Source organism: Cherax quadricarinatus, chromosome 6 (genome assembly GCF_038502225.1).
Source record: "Cherax quadricarinatus isolate ZL_2023a chromosome 6, ASM3850222v1, whole genome shotgun sequence".
Taxonomy (NCBI): Eukaryota; Metazoa; Arthropoda; class Malacostraca; order Decapoda; family Parastacidae; genus Cherax; species Cherax quadricarinatus.
In genome coordinates this window covers 14,448,247-14,470,979 of record NC_091297.1, presented here as the reverse complement: position 1 = coordinate 14,470,979, position 22,733 = coordinate 14,448,247, and positions in this window count along the sequence as shown.

Here is a 22,733-nt window from a genome sequence, read left to right as displayed (position 1 = left end):
TGTAGGACCCATCTCGTCTAAGTAGGGGCCCAATACTGGATGTTGTTCTCTACTTTGATTTGTCATAAGAAAAGAAATATTTTTGGTTTCTTTAAAATTGGTTTATGGCTTTTAGTTCTTCCCGCATTTCTTGACTCATATAAGATTCCTTTAGCTTTAGTTCGATGTTTGCTATGTCTCTGACCATTGGCCTCTTTTAGCCGCTCTTGTTATTCTACGCCTTCGCCTGTATAGGGAGCGCCTTTCTCTTTCTAGTTTACATCTTCTCTTCCTTTTCTTAAAGGAATATGCCTTGAGCATACCTCGAGTGCCACAGAGTTAATTTGTTCCAGACATAAGAGCATAAGAAAGAAGGAACACTGCAACAGGCCTACTGGCCCGTGCGAGGCAGGTCCAATTCTCCCACTGGCTTGAGCCAATGCCTTGACCAAGTCAGGTCAGTCACATTCACTTTAGGGAGGAGCACAGGATTCGACCTTGTAGCACAAGCTAGTCAGGTCCAACTCACACCCACCCACGCCCACTCATGTATTTATCCAACCTATTTTAAAACTGCACAACGTCTTAGCTTCTATGACGGCACTCGGGAGTTTGTTTTACTCATCCACAACTCTGTTACCAAACCAATGCTTTCCTACATCCTTCCTGAATCTGAATTTTTCCAATTTAAAACCATTGCTGCGAGTCCTGTCTATGCTGGATATTTTTAGCACTCTATATCCCCTTTATTAATTCTTGTTTTCCACTTATACACCTCGATCATATCCCCCCTAATTCTATGCCTTTTGAGAGGGTGCAGATTCAGGGCCCTCAGTCTGTCTTCATAGGGAAGATTTCTGATACATGAGATCAACCTTGTCATCCTCCTTTGTACGTTTTCCAGTGCATTTATGTCTATTCTGTAATAATCTAAATGAGCCCTAACTAAAGATAGAGTTGAAGAACAACCTGCGGACTTTTATTATTTTTACTTCTTGCTATGAAGCCAAGGATTCTGTTAGCCATGTTGCAAACATTTATGCACTGTTGTCTTGGTTTCAGATCACTGTTAACCAGAACTCCTAAATCTTTTTCACTATCCGTAATGTTAAGTTCTACATATTTAGTTTATATGTGGCATCGTTATTTTCCTGTCCAACATTTAGGACTTTGCGTTTGTCTATATTAAACTGCATCTGCCACTTCTCCGACCACTGCATCAACCTATTCAAATCATCCTGGTGGCTAACACTCGCTTCAAACGGCGAGGGCCTGGGTTAGATGCCCAGCCAGAGTAGAAACATCGGGCGTGTTTCTTTCCACCAGTTTCTTTCCATCAGTAAAGTGGGTACCTGGGTGTTAGTCGACTAGTATGAGTCGCATCCTGGGACACTGACCTAATTTGCCCGAAATGTTGAGCATAACAAGGGGCTTTCTATATAGTATTATATCATTGATGTAAGCTAGGCCTGTATACCATGTACATGTACTTGTAGTAAATAAAGATATTATTATTAATGCTCTCGTCAGAATGAATTCGACGGTCTGTTTTGGTGTCATCGGTAAATTTGCTTATGTCGCTATTTATTCCTTCATCTATGTCATTTATGTAAATTGTGAACAAGGGGCCCAACACTGACCCCTGTTGAACACCGCTTGTGACGTGCCCCCATTCTGATTTCTCCCCATTTATGCAAATTCTCTGCTGCCTATTTGTTAACCATGCCTCTACTCAGGAAAAAATTTTTCCTCCTATTCCATGTGCCTTAAGTTTCCTCAATAGCCGCTGATGTGGAACTATCGAAAGCCTTACTGAAGTCCATATACACAATATCATAATCAATACCATAATCTACCTCCTTAAATACCTTACTGAAGAAAGTAAATTCGTAAGACAGGAACGCCCCTTTGTAAAACCGTGCTGAGATTCATTAATCAATTTATGCCTTTCAAGATGGCTATGAATTGCTTCGGCAATTATTGATTCCATAAATTTACCAACTGTGGAGGTAAGGCTTATTGGTCTATAGTTCGAAGCTAAGGACCTGTCACCTGCCTTGTAAATAGGTATTACATTTGCCATTTTCCACTTGTCCGGCACTATGCCAGTTTGTAGTGATATATTGAAAAGATTAGCCAAAGATATGCTAAGTTTCTCTTTACATTCCTTTAAAACCCTTGCAAACAGTTCATCAGGGCCTGGGGATTTGTTAGATTTTAATTTCTCTATTTGTCTGAGGACCATGTCACTAGTTACCCTAATCGTGCATAGTTTATTATCGTTCTGTTCTACATAATTTACTTTGGAATTTCGCTAGTATCTTCCTGAGTAAAAATTGAGAGGAGTAGGTATTGAAAAGTTCACACACTTCCTTATCACTGTCATTGATCCGACCTGAATTACTCTTAAGTGGGCCTATCTTGTCCCTACTCGTACTTCTGTATACTTGAAAGAACCCTTTTGTGTTTGTCTTCGAATCCCTTGCGACTTTAGCCTCATAATCCTGCTTTACTTATTCCTTTTCTCTCTCTCTCTTTAATTGAATATATTGATTTCTTAACTGCCCCTTCCCTCTTTTCATACACCTATATATACACCTCTCTTTTTACCACTGAGATGTTTTAATCTATTGCTTATCCATTTGGAATCATTTTTGTTAGATCTAATTTCTCTACTCGGGACAAAAGACATTTGGGCAGCTAGCAATATGCTCTGAAATATGTCATGTTGGCAACCAACCCTACCTGCTAACCCATAGGTAGGTCATCCCAATTTAACCCACCCAGGTAATTTCTCAGACCCATGAAGTCAGCCAAATTGAAATCTGGGACAGCGACTTGATTGCAGTTATCTGGGTAATTCCATGGTATCTCGAAACTAAGTGATTTGTGATCGCTTTCCCTTAGTTCATCATTAACGTTGAGATTATTAATTAGTGATTCTCTGTTGGCAAGGACCAAGTCAGGCAGGTTGTTTCCTCTAGTTGGTTCTGTCACAAACTGTCACATTGTTCCAATCAGTTTGTCTAAAGTTAAAATCTCCCATTAATACATTTCCATATCTAGACGCCTTATGAATTTCGTCCCATAGCAGCCTACCGCACTCCCTATCAGGGTTTGGGGGCCTAAAAATCACACCCAAAATTAATTTTTCATGACCTTCGAGAAACTAGCCAAACAGATTCTGTCTGATTTTTCAAATCTTGCATCTTGTCTAACACAACAGTTTAAGTCATCTCTGACATACATTGCCACTCCACCACCCTTCCTGTTGACCCTATCAGTGTGGAATACTTTATAACACTGTATGTTGCATTCAGAAGGCATTTCTCTATCTTTCAAGTTGAACCAGGCCTCTGTTATAGCAATAATATCTATATTACCTGCACTTGCAAGTAATCTTAGCTCATCTATCTTATTTCTTTGACTCCTACTGTTTGTATAGTAAACCTTTTAAGGGAGCTAGTCACTCGTTGCCCTCTACTATCTCTTTGTTTATTGAGCAATTGCTTTGCCTTTACTAGCAACTTTATTTTGAATATTGTCTTTTAAACATATCCCTGGGGTATCCTTGTAATATCTGCTGTTTTCATCCATAATGCTGCAGCCTGATTGTTTTCCACAAACACCCATACCTCTATAATCTATCAGTTTAAATTCCTAGACAAGTCATCAATGACCCCCTCAATCAAACTGGCTGATGCAACCACTCCAGCCCCAGAGAGATGAACCCCGTCCCTTACATATATATCATGCTTTCCATAGAATTTGTCCCAGTTATCAATGAATGGGACTGCAAGTTCCTTGTAGTACCTGTCTCGCCAGCAATTTATACCAATTGCCCTAGACATCCATTCATTGCCCATTCCCCTTCTAGGCAAGATGCTACATATGATTGGGATTCCTCCCTTAGACCTGACAACTTCTATGGCTGACCTGTACTTATCCAGCAGCTCGTCTCCTGCCCTTCCTGATGTCATTTCCCCCAGCACTAAGATAATGGGCTTGTTCCCATTACCTGACATAATATGATCCAACTTGCTGACTGTCACCAACACCAACTCCTGGGAGGCACACCCTCTGTCTGACCTTCCTATTTCTGTTACAAAAAGCACAGTCCATATATCTTACCTGAGAATCTCCTAAAATTAGAATACTCTTACCTTGATTAGCAGGGGAGTCAGTGGTACCTTTAACCTCACTAACCACTGAAGTACACTCGTCCTGTAGAACAGAGAATTGATTTCCTACTTTCACATCTCTGTTAACCTTCCTTATCTTCCTTCTTCCTGAATTGTGAACCACTTGCCACTTAAAGCGGTTGCAACTCTTTAGCTCACTGCAGGTATCCTTTCCCTCACCAGGTCCAACCATCTCACACTCGCTCCCAAGCCCATCTAGGCGAAGCTTCAGCCTCCTATTTTCCTCCTCAAGAAGAGCCTTCTTCAACACTATAACCTGAGCTTCCCAAGCACTACAGCAGGCCATGGTGTTCAGTAACGCCCAACACTAATTCCCAGACTGCTTAGGTTTGGGCCCATGTTTAGGCTATCTTCCCAGTTTATATCATTTAGGACCTAGTTTACTTGGTCCCACCTATGTTTTTGTTATTGAAATTGAATTTGGCGAAAGCTCCCTTGTGACTGGTCGCATTTTGTTGGTTTGGGGCCCTGCGCATATATGTCTGAATCTCTATTATGTTGTGATCTGAGTATATTGTTTTTGATATGGTAATATTTCGTATCAGATCATCATTGTTAGTTAAGATGAGGTTCAGTGTATTCTCCAATCTTGTTGGCTCTTATTATTAGCTGGTTTAAGGTGAATTTGATGCAGAGATTTAAAAGCTCGTGTGTGTATGAGTTTTCATCTGAGCTGCCTCCTGTGGTTATCTCTGCTACAGCATTATTTGCTACATTCCTCCATTTTAGGTGACTTAGGTTGAAATCCCCCAGGAGCAAGATGATGTGGGGCAGGAGCTGGAAGATTTTCCAGACTGATCAGTTTTCAAAAGCTGTTCCTGTAATTGTTGGGAAGTTGCATCCAGAGGCTTGTATACAAACAAAATGACCAAGTTTTAGTTCTCGATCTTTACTGCCAAAATTTCAACTACATCATTTGAGGAATAGAGTTGTTCCGAGCATATCAGTGACTCTGACGTACAGGCCAACAACCCCCCTTCTCTTTTGCCTGTTCACTCTGTCCCATCTGTATAGGTTATAACCCAGGATCCATATTTCATTGTCAAGGTGATCCTTTATGTGGGTCTCTGTGAAAACTGCTAACATTGCATTTGATTCTGTAGGCAGTCCACTGATGAAAGGTATTTTGTTGTTCATTGCTGGCTTTAGACCCTGTATATTTGCAGAGATGAATGTCGTCGTATTGGTGGTATGTGGGGAACTTTTTTTTCCTAGTACTAATATCTGTTGTTTAGGAGTTGAGGCCATTGACTACGATTCCACTCCAGAAATGATCGGAGTTGGTGTACAATTGCTGTCATTTCCTGCCAGCTTTTTTCCTTCCTGGCACTAAAAAAAACCTCTCTGGAGTGGTTTCCCATGGTCTAGATGTTCTGTATCTTCTTGTCCTTTTTAGGTGGTGTGCCTGAGGATAAAAGTTATAGCATTGTCTTTCCTGAACTGAGGAGTGACACATTTCAGGGTGGAAAAGCTTACAGGAAGGAAGGTTGCATTTTCGTGCTGTCATATGGGCATGACATTTTCTGGGGTGATCAGAATTGCATGTCCCATCTATTTTTCCAGATATTCCATGCCTGTGGATACCTAATGCATAGAATTTGCATTAGGTATCCGCAGGTTTTTGCATGTCCTTGTCTACACCTGTTTCCACACTAGAGCTCCTGTTTCCCTCTGGGCCACCAACTTTCATTTCTGTATCCTTACAGTTACTGTCTACCAGGACAGCATCTGAACCAGGGGCGATAGTGCCATCTGGCCCAGTTCTTTTATTTTCCCATCTGTTATAGAATACTGTCAGGTTGTCTATGAAGGCTGTTTTGATGTTAAAATCTTTTAATAACAATGTGATTTTCTTCCACAGTTGGTTTAATAGATCTTGTAGATTATTCCTGACTATCTGCACAAGATGCGTGGGCCCATTTCCCACAAGTTGCACGTAATCCATGCAGAAGCCCATTTGTTACTATGGTTGCAGGCTACACAGTGTTTCATGTGATTTTTTGGTTAAACTATATTCTACTAATAACCTCATTAAGGTGTAGATCCGTTTATTTGTATGTGTATATATTTGTATTTGTATGTGTATGAAACAATCTTACCACTGCTAGCAGTAACTGGGTGTTTCATAAGGGTGCCTAAAAAGCCCATCAGCTTGTGAATCCGGTCAGAGGATACCTTAATTTTCAATCCAGTTGAGCGTTAAGGTGACCTCTAGCCTTTTTTTTTACAGCCTGAGGTATTGGACACATATCACTGAATTTAGCTTTTCTAGATTTTTTCCACCTCCACCACATCAAATGCTATTTTATCACTATTGTTAGCAATGGTAGGCAACTGGAAGAATATTTGCTTTCCGTTGTGTATATTGCGACCGCTGCCAACTACAGGTTTTATGTATTTCCACAAGTAACTGTATATTTCTCGTATTTTAGTGAAAGAAGAATTTTCAAATTTTTGTCACTCCACCACACTAAGTACCATTTTGTTACTGTTATTAGCTTTGGCAACACTGGTGAAAAGGTTTCTGGATGATAGATGATCTTTTGTTGTGTTGCTGCGTTCACTGATAACTCTACACTGTTTATCCTATTTCTACAAACTACACTTTTCGTATTTCCTCAAGATTGTGCACCTTTTCGTATTTCAATAGGAATTTTTACTCAATGGTATCACTAGACTATACGTCAGGAACACTAACAGGTTTAGGAAGATTATTAATACGAGCTGACCTACATGGTAGGATCCTGGCGACTGCTGGCAACTCTTTACAACACGAGTTATCTATCTATTGAGGCCTAACACTTCCATCTTAATTTTCACCATAGCATTTATTATGGTATCTTGTATATGCACTGTGGTACCACTGTGATATACACTATACCACTATGTATAAAACTATTATCAGGGAGACTTTCTTCTGACAGATTTGTTCTTAAGTTTTTTTTTTCACACGGCACACTAGGCCTATAATACCCCTTTGGGAGTATGGCTCTGCTATGTTATTGCACACTTATCCTCTTTTGTCGCAGTGTGTACTATTTTTTGCTAGATTAGTTCCAAGTGCTGGAGAGATGTACCTTATAAGTTCAATGACACAGTTTAAAGCTTCTAGCACGCTAAAGCAACCGTGATAATCTACGAAAACGACTGAGCACGGCGGTGGTGATCCAGTATCTTGTACTGTACACTATAACAGTTTACAGGAGTGAGGTAGAAAGAAGTATGAAATAAATCTAGTGAAAAGCAGGGGTGGCATAGGCACAATACGAGAATGTTGTCAGCATCCGTGGCTCAAGATTCGCATTACCAGCCGATATCAGAAATAGTGCCAGAACAAATATAGTAATGTTTGAGAAGCTGGTCTTCTTCCTGCCGAAAGGAAAGTGTATCAGCTGGGTTGTGATGGTTATCTGGACCTACGTGCCGCTAGCTCAATGACCCTGGTTGACCATACGGTCAATAGGGAATCCTGCTATCAGGTTGGGCTGCGATGGGTAGAAGAATAGTTGAAACCCGCCAGTTAAAAGCACAGGGCATAGGGAAAGACTGGGAATCGGGAAAACCTGGTAACATGGAGACTAGAAATAAGGAGAAATGGAGGGGTAACAAGAAGGTGCAAGGGAGATACTGAGGAAAACCAAATTGGATAAATGGAGAAAAGGGGCGTGGGTGGGAAAACGAGACTGAGGAAAAGGGAGAACTTGGAAAAATAGAAACAGAAAAGGAGAGAGGGGAAGGGAATTGACCATTAGAGCCGCGAAGACGTGGCGTGTGTGGGATTGTGTTCCCTGAGTAATGAATGTTAAACACCCACTCGCCTTCCTGTTTACCTGGGGATGGTTAAGGGGATCATCGCCCCTGCGCCCTAGTCTCACACCAGACCTCATGCTTAATGGTCTGGACGGCCAGGTTATTGTTGCTCCCAGAATGTACGACGTAGTCACCACGACAACGCTGATCGCAAATGGTAGAAACTCATCATCAGCTTCCTCTTAAAAACAGTATTGAACCTCTTGGTAATTTACCTTATATTTAAAAAAGTGTTGAAAAGCCTTGAACTATTTATGCTGACTGATATATTTCTTAGTGTGTGTAATGCTCCTCTACCTTTCATCGAGGATATATTACACTGTCTTCCATGCCTGCCACACTTGTAAAGTTGTAACTTCAGTGTACAGATTTGAAACTAACCCCTCCAGTATGTTTCAGGCGTAAAGTATAATACATGTTCCTCGCCTGCGCTCCGTGCATCCTTTTGGAGATCCTTATCTGTTCTATCTAATGATTTTAGTGCATTTTGTATTCCATTTTTTATTTTTTCATATTGAAGTACATATATCAGTGAAGTCATACAGTGACCTTAGACTTAGTTAATCACTCGTTAATTTGTCACCAGTTTCCTTAAGCAACGATCCAATACCAATGTTGATTTTTTTTTACACTGGAATTTGTATGAGAAAAAATTTTGTAACTTAAGTTTTAATTACATTTCTCTCTCTCTCTCTCTCTCTCTCTCTCTCTCTCTCTCTCTCTCTCTCTCTCTCTCTCTCTCTCTCTCTCTCTCTCTCTCTCTCTCTCTCTCTCTCTCTCTCTCTCGGGAATTGTATATTTTGTTTTAACTTGATGTTTTCCGTTTCTCTAACCAGAATTTTTAACCTCTATTCTCTAGACGATTTGGAACCATTTTAAATGGTAAGTCTGCAACATATATACCGTATACATGTAGAATTCCATTGAGCTTCTCAAAATACTGGGTTACATTTAAGCTGTTTATACTACCTTTCCAGAATATTTCAATAAGATCATGATTTGCTTTTCCCCAAGTTAACTGCAATTGTTTAAATACTTTCTTAAATATTCTTGTGATGGTATAGGGTTACATACTTTGGACAGGGATATATGCAGGGTTGAATCTCGGTTAGGTTGTGGTCCATGCCAGATCCTTGTTATTTGTGATTATATAGTCGAGGATATTTTCCAGCTTGTTTGATTTCTCTATTATTAAAAGTTTAGGCTTCCGTTGTGTTGCGCTGTACAAATTTAGATTTTGCCAGCGAAGTGGCTAGTTTATTGTGCACCCCATATCCATCCTTTGGACGGTAGCGCAAGAGCATATGGATACACAAAAGGCCTAGGAACTAAGCCTCAAAAGGGTTAAAAGATGTACATTTGGATTTATATGTACAGTTCACTTATCTGTTACAAGCAAATTTAGGAAATTTGCTTAGTATACCTAGTATCAAATTTTCATTAATAAGATATCTTGACATGTCCCATAGGTTATTATACTGTCTATTTCTATATTCCTCAGTAAGTGGACAGTTAAGCACATAGTGTTCAAGACAGTGACCATATGCCTAACCACATAATTTGCATTTGGTTTGATCATCTGTGTCTCCCAAACTGCCAGAAGTACTTGTAACCAAGCCTAAGCCTGGCCACTGCAACATTACTCCGTCTGTTCACATTGCAAGTTGCTCCATAAACATATCTACGTTCATATTATCATAGTGGGTTATAGATCTACTCAGACTTCTAACTGCATTCCTATAACATTCATTTTCATTATTTCTCTCCTAATGTTATTCCTAATGCTAGACATAGATATACCATAGTTATATTCCACATTCTCCTTCTGGGTACTCTTCTTGGCTAACATCAACTTTATCGTTAAGGAGCAATCCAATGTGTAATGGTATCCCTAGCAATTGTACATTAATTCATTTTTCCCGGATTTTTGAGTATCTGTACCTGGCTTCTCCACTGAGCATGTTGGAGTCATTATATGAGTCAAGAGCCTTCAATGATGACATAGTCAGTAATGATGATAGAGTCAAGCTCAGTGTCAAAAGTTAGCTTTACCGCCATTAGGATTGCAAACAATTCAGTTTGCAGTGTAGACGCCCAGTTGTTAATTGTTATGCCTAGTTCAACAAATTTATTATCGATCTTAACTAGGGAGGTGGCAACAAGAGCAGATGCAGCCCTGCCAGAAGACTCCTGTTTAGATCCATCAGTGTATATTACTTGTGATAACTTATTACTACCAGCTAGGCGAAAAATTTCTTCTTGAGCAGTTGCTTTAACAAGTAATTTAAGGAAGGGATTACTGGCAATGAGCTTCTTGGGAGGGACTTGCAGGTATGTGATATTAAATGAACACATCTTCCATGGTGGGGTGAAATGCTCTTGTTGCCTAAAGTGATACAGTTCATGCAGGTTATAAAACTTAATATAATTTCATGTTTTCACAGTCCATTTACATCTGTGTGTATTGTGTTGGCGAAGCAGTGAATGTTAACACAAACCGCTGGCAAGACTGAACCTGGAAGAAGGAAGTAGGAGTCTCAGGGTGGGGCAGAGAACTGAGAATAGGAAGAGAGGTACGAGATACTGAGGCATAGCAAAGAAAGTGTGGGAATGATATGAACTAGGTGGAGTGGAGGATGGAGGTTAAGGTGGTAGTGCGTGTTGGGGATTAAGGAGGTAGTGGAGGATGGGGGTTAAGGTGGTAGTGCGTGTTGGGGATTAAGGAAGGAGTGGAGGATGGGGGTTAAGGTGGTAGTGCGTGTTGGGGATTAAGGAGGTAGTGGAGGATGGGGGTTAAGGTGGTAGTGCGTGTTGGGGATTAAGGAAGGAGTGGAGGATGGGGGTTAAGGTGGTAGTGCGTGTTGGGGATTAAGGAGGTAGTGGAGGATGGGGGTTAAGGTGGTAGTGCGTGTTGGGGATTAAGGAAGGAGTGGAGGATGGGGGTTAAGGTGGTAGTGCGTGTTGGGGATTAAGGAGGTAGTGGAGGATGGGGGTTAAGGTGGTAGTGCGTGTTGGGGATTAAGGAGGTAGTGGAGGATGGGGGTTAAGGTGGTAGTGCGTGTTGGGGATTAAGGAGGTAGTGGAGGATGGAGGTTAAGGTGGTAGTGCGTGTTGGGGATTAAGGAGGTAGTGGAGGATGGGGGTTAAGGTGGTAGTGCGTGTTGGGGATTAAGGAGGTAGTGGAGGATGGGGGTTAAGGTGGTAGTGCGTGTTGGGGATTAAGGAGGTAGTGGAGGATGGGGGTTAAGGTGGTATTGCGTGTTGGGGATTAAGGAAGGAGTGGAGGATGGGGGTTAAGGTGGTATTGCGTGTTGGGGATTGAGGAGGTAGTGGAGGATGGGGGTTAAGGTGGTAGTGCGTGCTGGGGATTAAGGAGGTAGTGGAGGATGGAGGTTAAGGTGGTAGTGCGTGTTGGGGATTAAGGAGGTAGTGGAGGATGGGGGTTAAGGGGTTAGTTACAGTGGAGGATGGGAGTTAAGTAGTTACAGGGTAACGGCAGGATAATAAGGTGATCACTTCCTTTCGGTGGTGGTGGTGGTTGGCTCAACAGGTTGCGGGTTCCCACGGAAGGTATCGTTGGTTATGGTCGTGGTCATGGTTGTCATTATATTGTTTTTCATTAACCAAGTCTTTAAATGGGCGTCAGAAAACAATATGAAGTTCAGTGAAGAGAAATTTCGTTTACTCTGTTATGGAAAACTTGAGGAAATAATAATTGGATAGGAGTATGAAACAAATTTCAACCACACAATAGAGCGAGAAACTAATGTGAAGGACCTAGGAGTGGTAATGTCAGAGAATCTCACTGTCAAATATCACAATGTATTTATCACATCTGCTAAGAAAATGATAAGATGGATAATGAGAACCTTCAAAACTAGGGATGCCAAGCGAGTGATGATTCACTTCAAATCTCGTGTTCTCTCTAGGCTGGAATATTGCTATACACTACCGGCCCCTTTCAAGGCAGGCGAAATTCCAGAACTGGAGAATATACAGAAAACTTTCACCTGGTTACCTGGAGGTTATTCCGGGGATCAACGCCCCCGCGGCCCGGTCCACGACCAGGCCTCCCGATGGATCAGGGCCTGATCAACTAGGCTGTTACTGCTGGCCGCACGCAGTCCGACGTACGAGCCACAGCCCGGCTGATCCGGCACCGACTTTAGGTATCTGTCCAGCTCTCTCTTGAAGGCAGCCAGGGGTTTATTGGCAATTCCCCTAATGCTTGATGGGAGGCTGTTGAACAGTTTTGGGCCCCGGACACTTATGGTGTTTTCTCTTAGTGTACCAATGGCGCCCCTACTTTTTATTGGGGGCATTTTGCATCGCCTGCCCAGTCTTTTACTTTCGTAGGGAGTGATTTCTGTGTGCAGATTTGGGACCATTCCTTCCAAGATTTTCCAAGTGTAGATTATGATATATCTCTCCCTCCTGCGTTCCAACGAGTACAAGTCAAGTGCTTCCAAGCGTTCCCAGTAGTTAAGGTGCTTGACAGAACTTATACGTGCAGTAAAGGATCTCTGTACACTCTCTAGATCTGCGATTTCACCTGCTTTGTATGGAGATGTTAATGTACAGCAGTATTCCAGCCTAGAGAGAACAAGCACCTAAATTACTGGGAACGGTTGAAGTTCCTTGACCTGTACTCCTTGGAACGCAGGCGAGGAAGATACGTGATAATATACACTTGGGAAATCCTAGAGGGACTAGTTCCAAATCTCCTCACGAAAATCACTCCCTACGAGTATCAAAAGTAATGTCACACATATGCCTCAGTCTGCACCACCTCTTGTTTGCGCCACAGAGACAAATCGTGGTCGTCAACCATCTCAGAGATCACCAAGAACTAGTGTACAGAGTCGTTATACACCTCGTAGTATTCATAGTACATTCAGTAACCATAGTCGGCGGACTTGTTATAACTGTGGTTTCCGTGGCCATATTGCAATTAATTGTCCTGATAGTTACCCTAAGAGATGTCGTACTGATGATGAGTACCCAGATCTTCCCTACTGTACTTATCATAGAATACATGGACATGACACATCTGAGTGCAATGCTCTCTATAACCTTCAGTACTCTAGGTCTTTCTTTGGCCGTTCCAACTGCAGAACCCGTAGAGGAAACAGATATCGTGGTTCTCAAAATAACCAGAACCAGGCTCATTCTTCCAATTCTCAAACTAACCAGAACCAGGCTCGTTCTTCCAATTCGGGGGAATTCGAGCGCCCCAGTCAAACCGTCCCATGGTGACAGTAGGTGATAATGAGTACAGCATCCCCGTTCACAATTCCTTTGAAGCCTTAAGCAGTCTCGAGAATGACAACCCTGCTGATGATGTTGCTTCACATGTCTCTGACATAGATGATTTTGGGGATGAAGTAGAACAAGTCTTTTCTGATGACAATCCACCTTTTTGTTTGCACATAACCTCCAATGCAACCATAGGCCCTATAGTGCAAGCATCTGTTTATAATGCGCCCGTTCATTTGTTCATGGACTCTGGTGCGCAAGTCAATATTATTAGGTCTAGTTTGTTTAAGGATAAGCAGTTACGACATGTCCTTCTCGTAGAACCGACTCATGTGTCCTCCCTTAGTGGAGTAGCTGGTTCTCACCTGCGTGTCCGAGGTCGGACTTCCCTAACCTTTTCTATCCAAGGTAGAGACTTCACTGCTTCCTTCCTTGTTGTCGACCAGATTACTTTCCCTGGTGACCTTCTGCTGGGATTTGCTTCCATGCGAGACTTACGCATTGTGCTCGACCCTTATCGATGGCATGCCCAAATTGATGACTTGATCGTTCCATTCTGGGGTTACCAGCTTGGATCAGAAATCTGTTATACTGCTGCAGAGTATGATGTACGGATTAAGTCCTTACAAGCTAATGCATTCTCCAGTAGCGTACCCAAGCGGTCAGGCACTGGTAATTCTGTCACTCCCATCAGTGTTCCACCTATACCTTCAGACTTGCAGGATAGTCCGATGCCTCAAGTGTCCGAGGACACTCGGATTGCCTTGAGTGCACAACCTATCCCTGCAATGACTGCTAGTTCGAGTAGTAGTTTCTCCACAGGGGATGCCTTGTCAGAAAACGATTACTTGAAACTAGTAATGCCATCTCTTGTTGATGTCACATGCCGTCTGTTGCGGCTAGTGCTCTCACTAGAGTGTCTGTAGTTGTTCCTAGTGTTCCAGATGGTGATAACGTCCTAGTTGACAGTGATTCCTGCAAAGTAAAAGGTCTATATGTTGAACCATCCTTACATGTTGTAAGAGATAGTAAGATCCATTTCTTCCTGGCCAACACTTCTGGTCACAGTGTTCGCCTCAGAGCAAATACCAATCTTGTTGACCTTGTTCACTATCCTTACCCTGTTCAGGTAGAGGATGAGTTGTCACCTGACCAGTGGGTCGGTGCTATTTCTGCCGGGGAGACCTCATCCACTTCACTGGATCAATCTGTTCCACCAGTTGAGGAGAAAGACTTAGCTCCCACTGACTTCCCAGATGAAGTCAAGCGTTTGTTGACTCTGTTGAACAAACGTCGTAAAGCCATTGCTTTACCAGGTGAGAAGATGGGTATAACGAACTTATTGTCCCATCGTATTCCACTTGAACCTGGTACTAGACCTATCTACATACCTGCGTACAGAATGCCTCATTCACAAGTTGCTGTCGCAGAAGAATTGATCAATCAAATGCTTGATGATGGAGTTATTGCACCTAGCAATTCCCCTTGGAATGCACCCTTGATACTAGTACCTAAGAAGGATGGTACTTGGCGCCCAGTGATTGACTTTAGGAAGTTAAACGCGAAAACCATTCCAGATCGCTTTCCACTCCCTGTACTGGGTGATCTTTTACGTAATATCGGAGATAACAAAGTCTTTTCAACCCTAGATTTGTTACAAGGGTTTTGGCAAGTCCCTCTTCACGAGGACAGCCAAGAGCTAACTGCATTCTCCACTCCTACAGGTCATTATCACTTCCTCCGTATGGTGTTTGGATTACGATCTTCCCCTATCACGTTCTCAAGGCTCATGACTAATATCTTTAGAGGTCTCATAGGTAATGCACTTATGGTGTACTTAGATGACGTAATCGTCATGTCTAAAGACGTGGATACACACTTGAAAAGACTTGATGTAGTACTTGGTAAGCTTGAAGAAGCCAATTTAAAGATCAAACTGTCTAAATGTCAATTTTTCAGATCAGAAATTAAGTTTCTTGGTCATGTAGTCACTCCTAGAGGGGTTACGACTGACCAAAGTAAAGTAACTGCAGTACTAAATTTTCCAACTCCCTAAACTGCTGATGCCGTAAGATCCTTTGTGGGCTTAGCAGGTTTTTATAGATCTTTCATTGCCAATTTTTCTTCCATAGCTGCTCCTCTAACTGAGTTGCTTAAGAAAGATGCTCCTTTTGTTTGGACCTTCCGTCAAGAAAGAGCATTCCAAACTCTAAAAGAAAAGCTAACTTCTGCTCCAATTTTGAAATTTCCAGATTTTTCTAAGCCCTTCTATCTGACAACTGATGCTAGTTCAATTGGCATAGGTGCCGTACTAGCTCAGAAGACCGATGGCAAGTACAACGCAGTTGCATTTGCTAGCCGAGTCCTTACAAAGGCTGAACGTAATTATACAGTAACTGAGCAAGAAGCTTTAGCAATAGTATGGTCTTTAAAGCACTTCCGAGACATTATTTATCAGTACTCTGTTCATGTCTTGACAGACCATGCTCCACTGATACCCTTATTCCAGAACAAACAACCTACTGGAAGGTTAGCTAGATGGACCTTGACTATCCAAGAGTTCAATCCCACCGCTGCCACCATTTATCATGTGGGAGTTCGACACATGGATTAGGTAAGAAATACTCACGTAGGCTGGTAGTACGTATAATTACGGATAATGTGTGTAACGCCCTTACAGCCGTGACCTATCTCCTTGCTCACACTCGTAACACTGACTGACCGGCCGCCCACGTACCCATATGTGAGAGGGTCTTTGAATACTGTCAGGTCAGCGCAATATGAATAGACAGTGACTCAGGCAGAGACGGTTGGTCGTGAGTCAACTGGCACCGTGGTTACTGGTAACTGGTTACTACTACTGAGACTAGTTCCAAATCTCCTCACGAAAATCACTCCCTATGAAAGCAAAAGACTCGGCAGGTGGTGCAACATCCCCTCAGTGAAAAGCAGGGGCGCCACGAGTACGCTAAGACACGACACAATAAGTGTCAGGGGCCCAAGACTGTTCAACTTCCTCCCAGCATACATAAGGGGGCTTACCAATAGACCTCTGGCTGTCTTCAAGAGGGAGCTGGACAGACACTTAAAGTCAGTACCTGACTTGCCGGGCTGTGGTTCGTACATCGGTTTGCGTGCGGCCAGCAGTAACAGCCTGGTTGATCAGGCCCTGATCCACCGCGAGGTCTGGTCATAGACTGGGCCCCGGGGGCGTTGACCCTCGGAACACACTTCAGGTAAAAAAACAGGTAAACCAGGTCATGGTAGTATGGTCATTCTAGTGTTGGTCATGGTATGTTATGTCAGTGGTATGTCAAGCAGGAAACCATTACCTAGTATCAGCTTAAGAATGTGACGGTTGAGTTTAAACCGCCGATAGGTCAGCAACGCTGGCCCTGGAGTTCATACCCTGGCACCGACCGTGGGCATGAGGCAATTACGATGTGGGCATCAGTGAGGCAGGACACGCCCGCAGACTTAACTCCATATATTAATACACCTCTGCATAGCAGTTGCGTGTTACTCCCTCCATTTATATTACTCGAACTCATCCACAATTTTGGTGGTAGCTGTGGCGAAATTCTCACGAATTTCGACGAATTTTGTGATGTGAAGTAGATTATTCTTGCCTACCTACGTCACGGAGTCATAGTAGTGTTGGTAATTGTAGTAGTGATCATGATATGTAATCCAAGACACACAGAGACAAGTTAAGCAACATAATACGAGTGCTGTATTCTTCGGTCTTTGAGACCCTCTCCACTGTATACAAGAAGAGGTGGGGATCGTGGCTTTATAAACTTGATATGTTTCGCTTGCTACATGATCCGAGGAAGGTATCCCATAAGCCCAGCACTGCCTCACTCCACACAAAATGAAGTGTTACGCATTCGGAAAAGCGATTCTTGACTTTATCGCAAAGAGACCATTATACACCGGGCTGTGGTTAATATGTTGGACTACGTACAGTCAGCAGTAACAGCCTGGTTGACCAGGTCTCGATACACCGCGAGGCCTGATCATGGACCGGGCCACGGCGAAGTTGTACCCTGGAAGACCCTTCAGGTAGATTCTAATATACTCCAGCACTTTCAGTTTGAAGTTATGTAAAAGTTACTATCTCTAGTTACTAGCTAGCATTGAAAGTTTAAAGCCGATAAGATGAAGCATTGTCCAGCTATTACATGGAAATCAATTTGTGTAATAAAATTTGCATTTATGTGACGCTTTCAGGAAAAAGATGTACCAGTACTGAAAGTTGGAAGGTGACCAGAAGAAACATTGTCCAGTTATCGCACGGAATCTAAGAATTACAAGTTTATTAATAACCACTAGGAAACTGACAAATTTGCACACATATTGCCTAATTTACACACATATTGCCTAATTTACACACATATTGCCTAATTTCAAATTGTATCATATAAGATGCACCAGTCATTCAAGATTAAAGCCATTGATGGGCTTCGAGACTTCGCCTACTCAACCTGCTCTTGGACCAGGCTTCTCTGGGAAATACTGCAGATACTTCACACCAAATTGCCACACCATTTTAAAAATAAATGTGTCAAATTGGCACCTACACACTTCAGTAACAGTTCCATCTTTCTTGTAACTAGGACACACCAATGTTGAAAATCTGATGCCGATCAGAGGAAGCTTAATTAAATTACCGCTCGTATTCCAAAAACCAGGAATGGGATGGTCTATGTAAAGTTAAGCATGCCAGTAGCTGCATGAACCATTCCCTACTTACAGTAAACCAGCGCTGAAAAATTAATGTCAGTCAGATCTGGTTTCAAGTTTTGAACGAAAAGCTTGGAAAAAAAAAACCTGTCAACCACTTAATGGTACCCCTTTGGTTGTAGCTTAATAGGCTAGACCAGTGGTCCTCAACCTTTCTGCACAAGTGGATCACATTTGATGGTTAAATGTGCGATGAGGGCCGCACGGTTTTATTAACACTGTGCAGTGTGGAACCTACATAAAAGTGAACTCATAATTTCACATGAGGGGCCACATCCATTTTCTAGAAGGGCCACAGGTTGGGGACCCCTAGGCCGCTAGACGATACTTGAATAAGAATGATTGCCTGGTTTGGGAGACAAGATTTAATGTATTGCGCCTCAGTTTATATCATTATGGCTGTTAATGTATGTGGGGGCAACAGTACATGCTACAAGAATATAAGGTGTGGTAGACTATATATAATTATTTCCTAGTACCACGAAGCTTAGACGGTGCAGTTACCTCCAGTGAAAAGGAGCGATGAGTACACTGAGAGAAAACTCACTAAGTGTTAAGGGTCCACGACTCTTCAACATCCTCCCTTTATGCATAAGGGGGATTCCCAACAAACTCTTAGTTGTCTTCAAGAGGGAACTCGACGGATTTCTCAAAACAGTTCCTGGTCAGTCAGGCTTTTATGCATATATTGGACTTCGGGCGGCGGGCGCCAACAGCTTGGTTGATCAGGCCGGTGTCCTGGTGGTCAGGTCCAGGTACGGGCCCGAGGTGGTGGTGGTAACCTTCTGAAGCGACTCCTGGTAAACTCCAGATAAACGGTTACTCTGGGTGTTGAGTACACTGCGGCGTGTTGCACCAGCGTGTACACAGTGATACACGATATACGTGTAACGAGAGAGGGGGAGTAACGTGCCAGCACAGCTTATAAGCTTTAGGTAAGGTAATACCAGCCCACTTGCCACTAATAATAGTGGGAGGCTAGTATTGCGGCCGGAACTTGAGGGTTCGCGGATCAAGGGCCAGCAACAACAGAGGGACCAAGGACTTGAGAGGTGACCTAGCTACACGCCAGCAACGAAGGACGGCTTGTGTTTGATTATTTGTAGAACTGGCAACCAGATAGCAGCGTGAACTGACTGACACCACATCATCCGCCAACCCCCCTTCCCTCTTCTTCCCCATCTTTCCTACTCTCTCTCTTTCTCCCCCCTCCTCTCTCCTTCCCCTGCCCCCTGGGTTACTCAAGCATGTGTTACCCCTCACCATACCACACTCTTGACTGATGTCTGCCTTTCATTCTCATTGGTGCGTCCTGCCCGCCTTTGGTGTCCTCTTACCTTGTTTGCAGATCATTGTTTATTCTCAAATGTTATTATCATTCACCTGTGTGTTAACGAGCGTGTACATAAGTATATTGCACTCGTCTTGAATACATAGTTCATGACCCTACAACTCAGCTCTTACCTGAATTTTACCTGAAGACGATTTCCTGTGTCATTGCTCCCACGACCCGGTCTCAGACCAGGCCTCCTGATTGATGGCCTGATCAGCCAGGTCGTTGGTTGATAAGACCAAGCAATCCAACGTGGCATCACAGCCCGGTTGATCAGAACTACCTCGATGAACTTAGCCAGTTTCCTTTTGAAGAGAGCTGGGGGTCTGTCATTCCCCTTATATGGAAATATAAACACATATGCAGTATGTATTTATATTTCCCACACAATGGGCTTTTTCAAGTCACAAACAGATCTACCTGGGGTGGAAGGTACGCGAGTATTTATAGTCTATAAAACAACTGGGCCAGATGGCGATAGTGCCATCTGGCCCAGTTGTTTTATTTTCTCATCTGTTAAAGAATACTGTCACGTTGTCTATGAAGGCTGTTTTGATGTTTCCATCTTTAATACCAATGTGATTTTCTTCCACAGTTGGTTATCAATTGGGAATACCCAGAAACACTCCCCTGGTTTAATAGATCTTGTAGATTATTCCTGACTATCTGCACAAGATGCGTGGGCCCATTTCCCACAGAAGTTGCACGTAATCCATGCAGAAGCCCATTTGTTACTATGGTTGCAGGCTACACAGTGTTTCATGTGATTTTTTGGTTAAACTATATTCTACTAATAACCTCATTAAGGTGTAGATCCGTTTATTTGTATGTGTATATATTTGTATGAAACAATCTTACCACTGCTAGCAGTAACTGGGTGTTTCATAAGGGTGCCTAAAAAGCCCATCAGCTTGTGAATCCGATCAGAGGATACCTTAATTTTCAATCCAGTTGAGTGTTAAGGGCGCCTAGAAACTCTGTCAGCTTGCCGGTGACCTCTAGCGTTTTTTTTTTTTTTTACAGCCTGAGGTATTGGACATTTATATCACTGTATTTTGCTTTTCTAGATTATTTTTCCACCTCCACCACATCAAATGCTATTTTATCACTATTGTTGGCTATGGTAGGCAACTGGAAGAATATTTGTTTTCCGTTGTGTATATTGCGACCGCTGCCAACTGCAACTGCCAGCTTCAACATCCGTGCACACGAGGGCCTGGGATCTTCAGTCAACTTGGCGTCCACCAGGACGTTGCCATGTCCCTAGGACAGCTCTCCATCGGGCTGCTAACGGAGCCACTGGCTTCTTGGACCTCTTGGGGAGGGTCGATGGTGCTCGTGCAAGCAGCAGATCCCAGGGCAACTTGCTGCTGTTTGCAATGGCTGTCTGCCGAGGAGAGACAGGCACCTAGCAACATCTGTTGTTGGGGCAATGGATGAATTCCCTGCTATGTTTGTTAACTGCTCATTACTCTGTAATTTGTCTATGATTGTAATCATGTGATAACGTGTTTATCATTCATTACCTTTGAAACGTCATGATTTTGACCAGCTCTACCTGGAGCTCATTACCTTTGTAAATTCTCATGATTCATGTGTTTATGATTCATTACCTTTGCAATTATTCATGAGTGTGACCAGCTCTACCTGGAGCTCATTACCTTTGTAAATTCTCATGATTCATGTGTTTATGATTCATTACCTTTGCAATTATTCATGAGTGTGACCAGCTCTACCTGGAGCTCATTACCTTTGTAACTTGGTCATGATTATGACCAGATCTAGTTCATTACCTTTGTAACTTGCTCAGCTATCAAAACTTTGGAGTCCAGTCCCTGGACCAATTATGTACCACTGTAATCTTTTGACTACCGCCCACAGGATGGGTATGGGGTGCATAATAAACATATTAAACTAACTAACAACTAACTGCCAACTGCAGGTTTTATGTATTTCCACAAGTAACTGTATATTTCTCGTATATTTCTCGTATAGCCTCCTGATCCCACCTGTGTATAACCTCCTGATCCCACATGTGTATAATCTCCTGATCCCACATGTGTATAACCTCCTGATCCCACCTCTGTATAGCCTCCTGATCCCACCTGTGTATAGCCTCCTGATCCCACATGTGTATAACCTCCTGATCCCACCTGTGTATAGCCTCCTGATCCTACCTGTGTATAACCTCCTGATCTCACATGTGTATAACCTCCTGATCCCACATGTGTATAACCTCCTGATCCCACATGTGTATAGCCTCCTGATCCCACCTGTGTATAGCCTCCTGATCCCACCTGTGTATAGCCTCCTGATCCCACCTGTGTATAACCTCCTGATCCCACCTGTGTATAGCCTCCTGATCCCACCTGTGTATAGCCTCCTGATCCCACCTGTGTATAGCCTCCTGATTCCACATGTGTATAACCTCCTGATCCCACCTGTGTATAGCCTCCTGATACCACCTGTGTATAGCCTCCTGATTCCACCTGTGTAAAGCCTCCTGATCCCACATGTGTATAGCCTCCTGATCCCACATGTGTATAGCCTCCTGATCCCACCTGTGTATAGCCTCCTGATCCCACCTGTGTATAGCCTCCTGATCCCACATGTGTATAACCTCCTGATCCCACCTGTGTATAACCTCCTGATCCCACCTGTGTATAACCTCCTGATCCCACCTGTGTATAACCTCCTGATTCCACCTGTGTACAACCTCCTGATCCCACCTGTGTATAACCTCCTGATCCCACCTGTGTATAACCTCCTGATTCCACATGTGTATAACCTCCTGATCCCACCTGTGTATAGCCTCCTGATCCCACCTGTGTATAGCCTCCTGATCCCACCTGTGTATAACCTCCTGATCCCACCTGTGTATAACCTCCTGATCCCACATGTGTATAGCCTCCTGATCCCACATGTGTATAGCCTCCTGATCCCACCTGCGTATAACCTCCTTATCCCACATGTGTATAACCTCCTGATCCCACATGTGTATAACCTAATGATCCCACCTGTGTATAACCTCCTGATCCCACCTGTGTATAACCTCCTGATCCCACCTGTGTATAACCTCCTGATCCCACCTGTGTATAACCTTCTGATCCCACATGTGTATAACCTCCTGATCTCACATGTGTATAACCTCCTGATCCCACATGTGTATAACCTCCAGATCCCACATGTGTATAACCTCCTGATCCCACCTGTGTATAACCTCCTGATCCCACATGTGTATAACCTCCTGATCCCACATGTGTATAACCTCCTGATCCCACATGTGTATAACCTCCTGATCCCACCTGTGTATAACCTCCTGATCCCACCTGTGTATAACCTCCTGATCCCACCTGTGTATAACCTCCTGATCCCACCTGTGTATAACCTCCTGATCCCACCTGTGT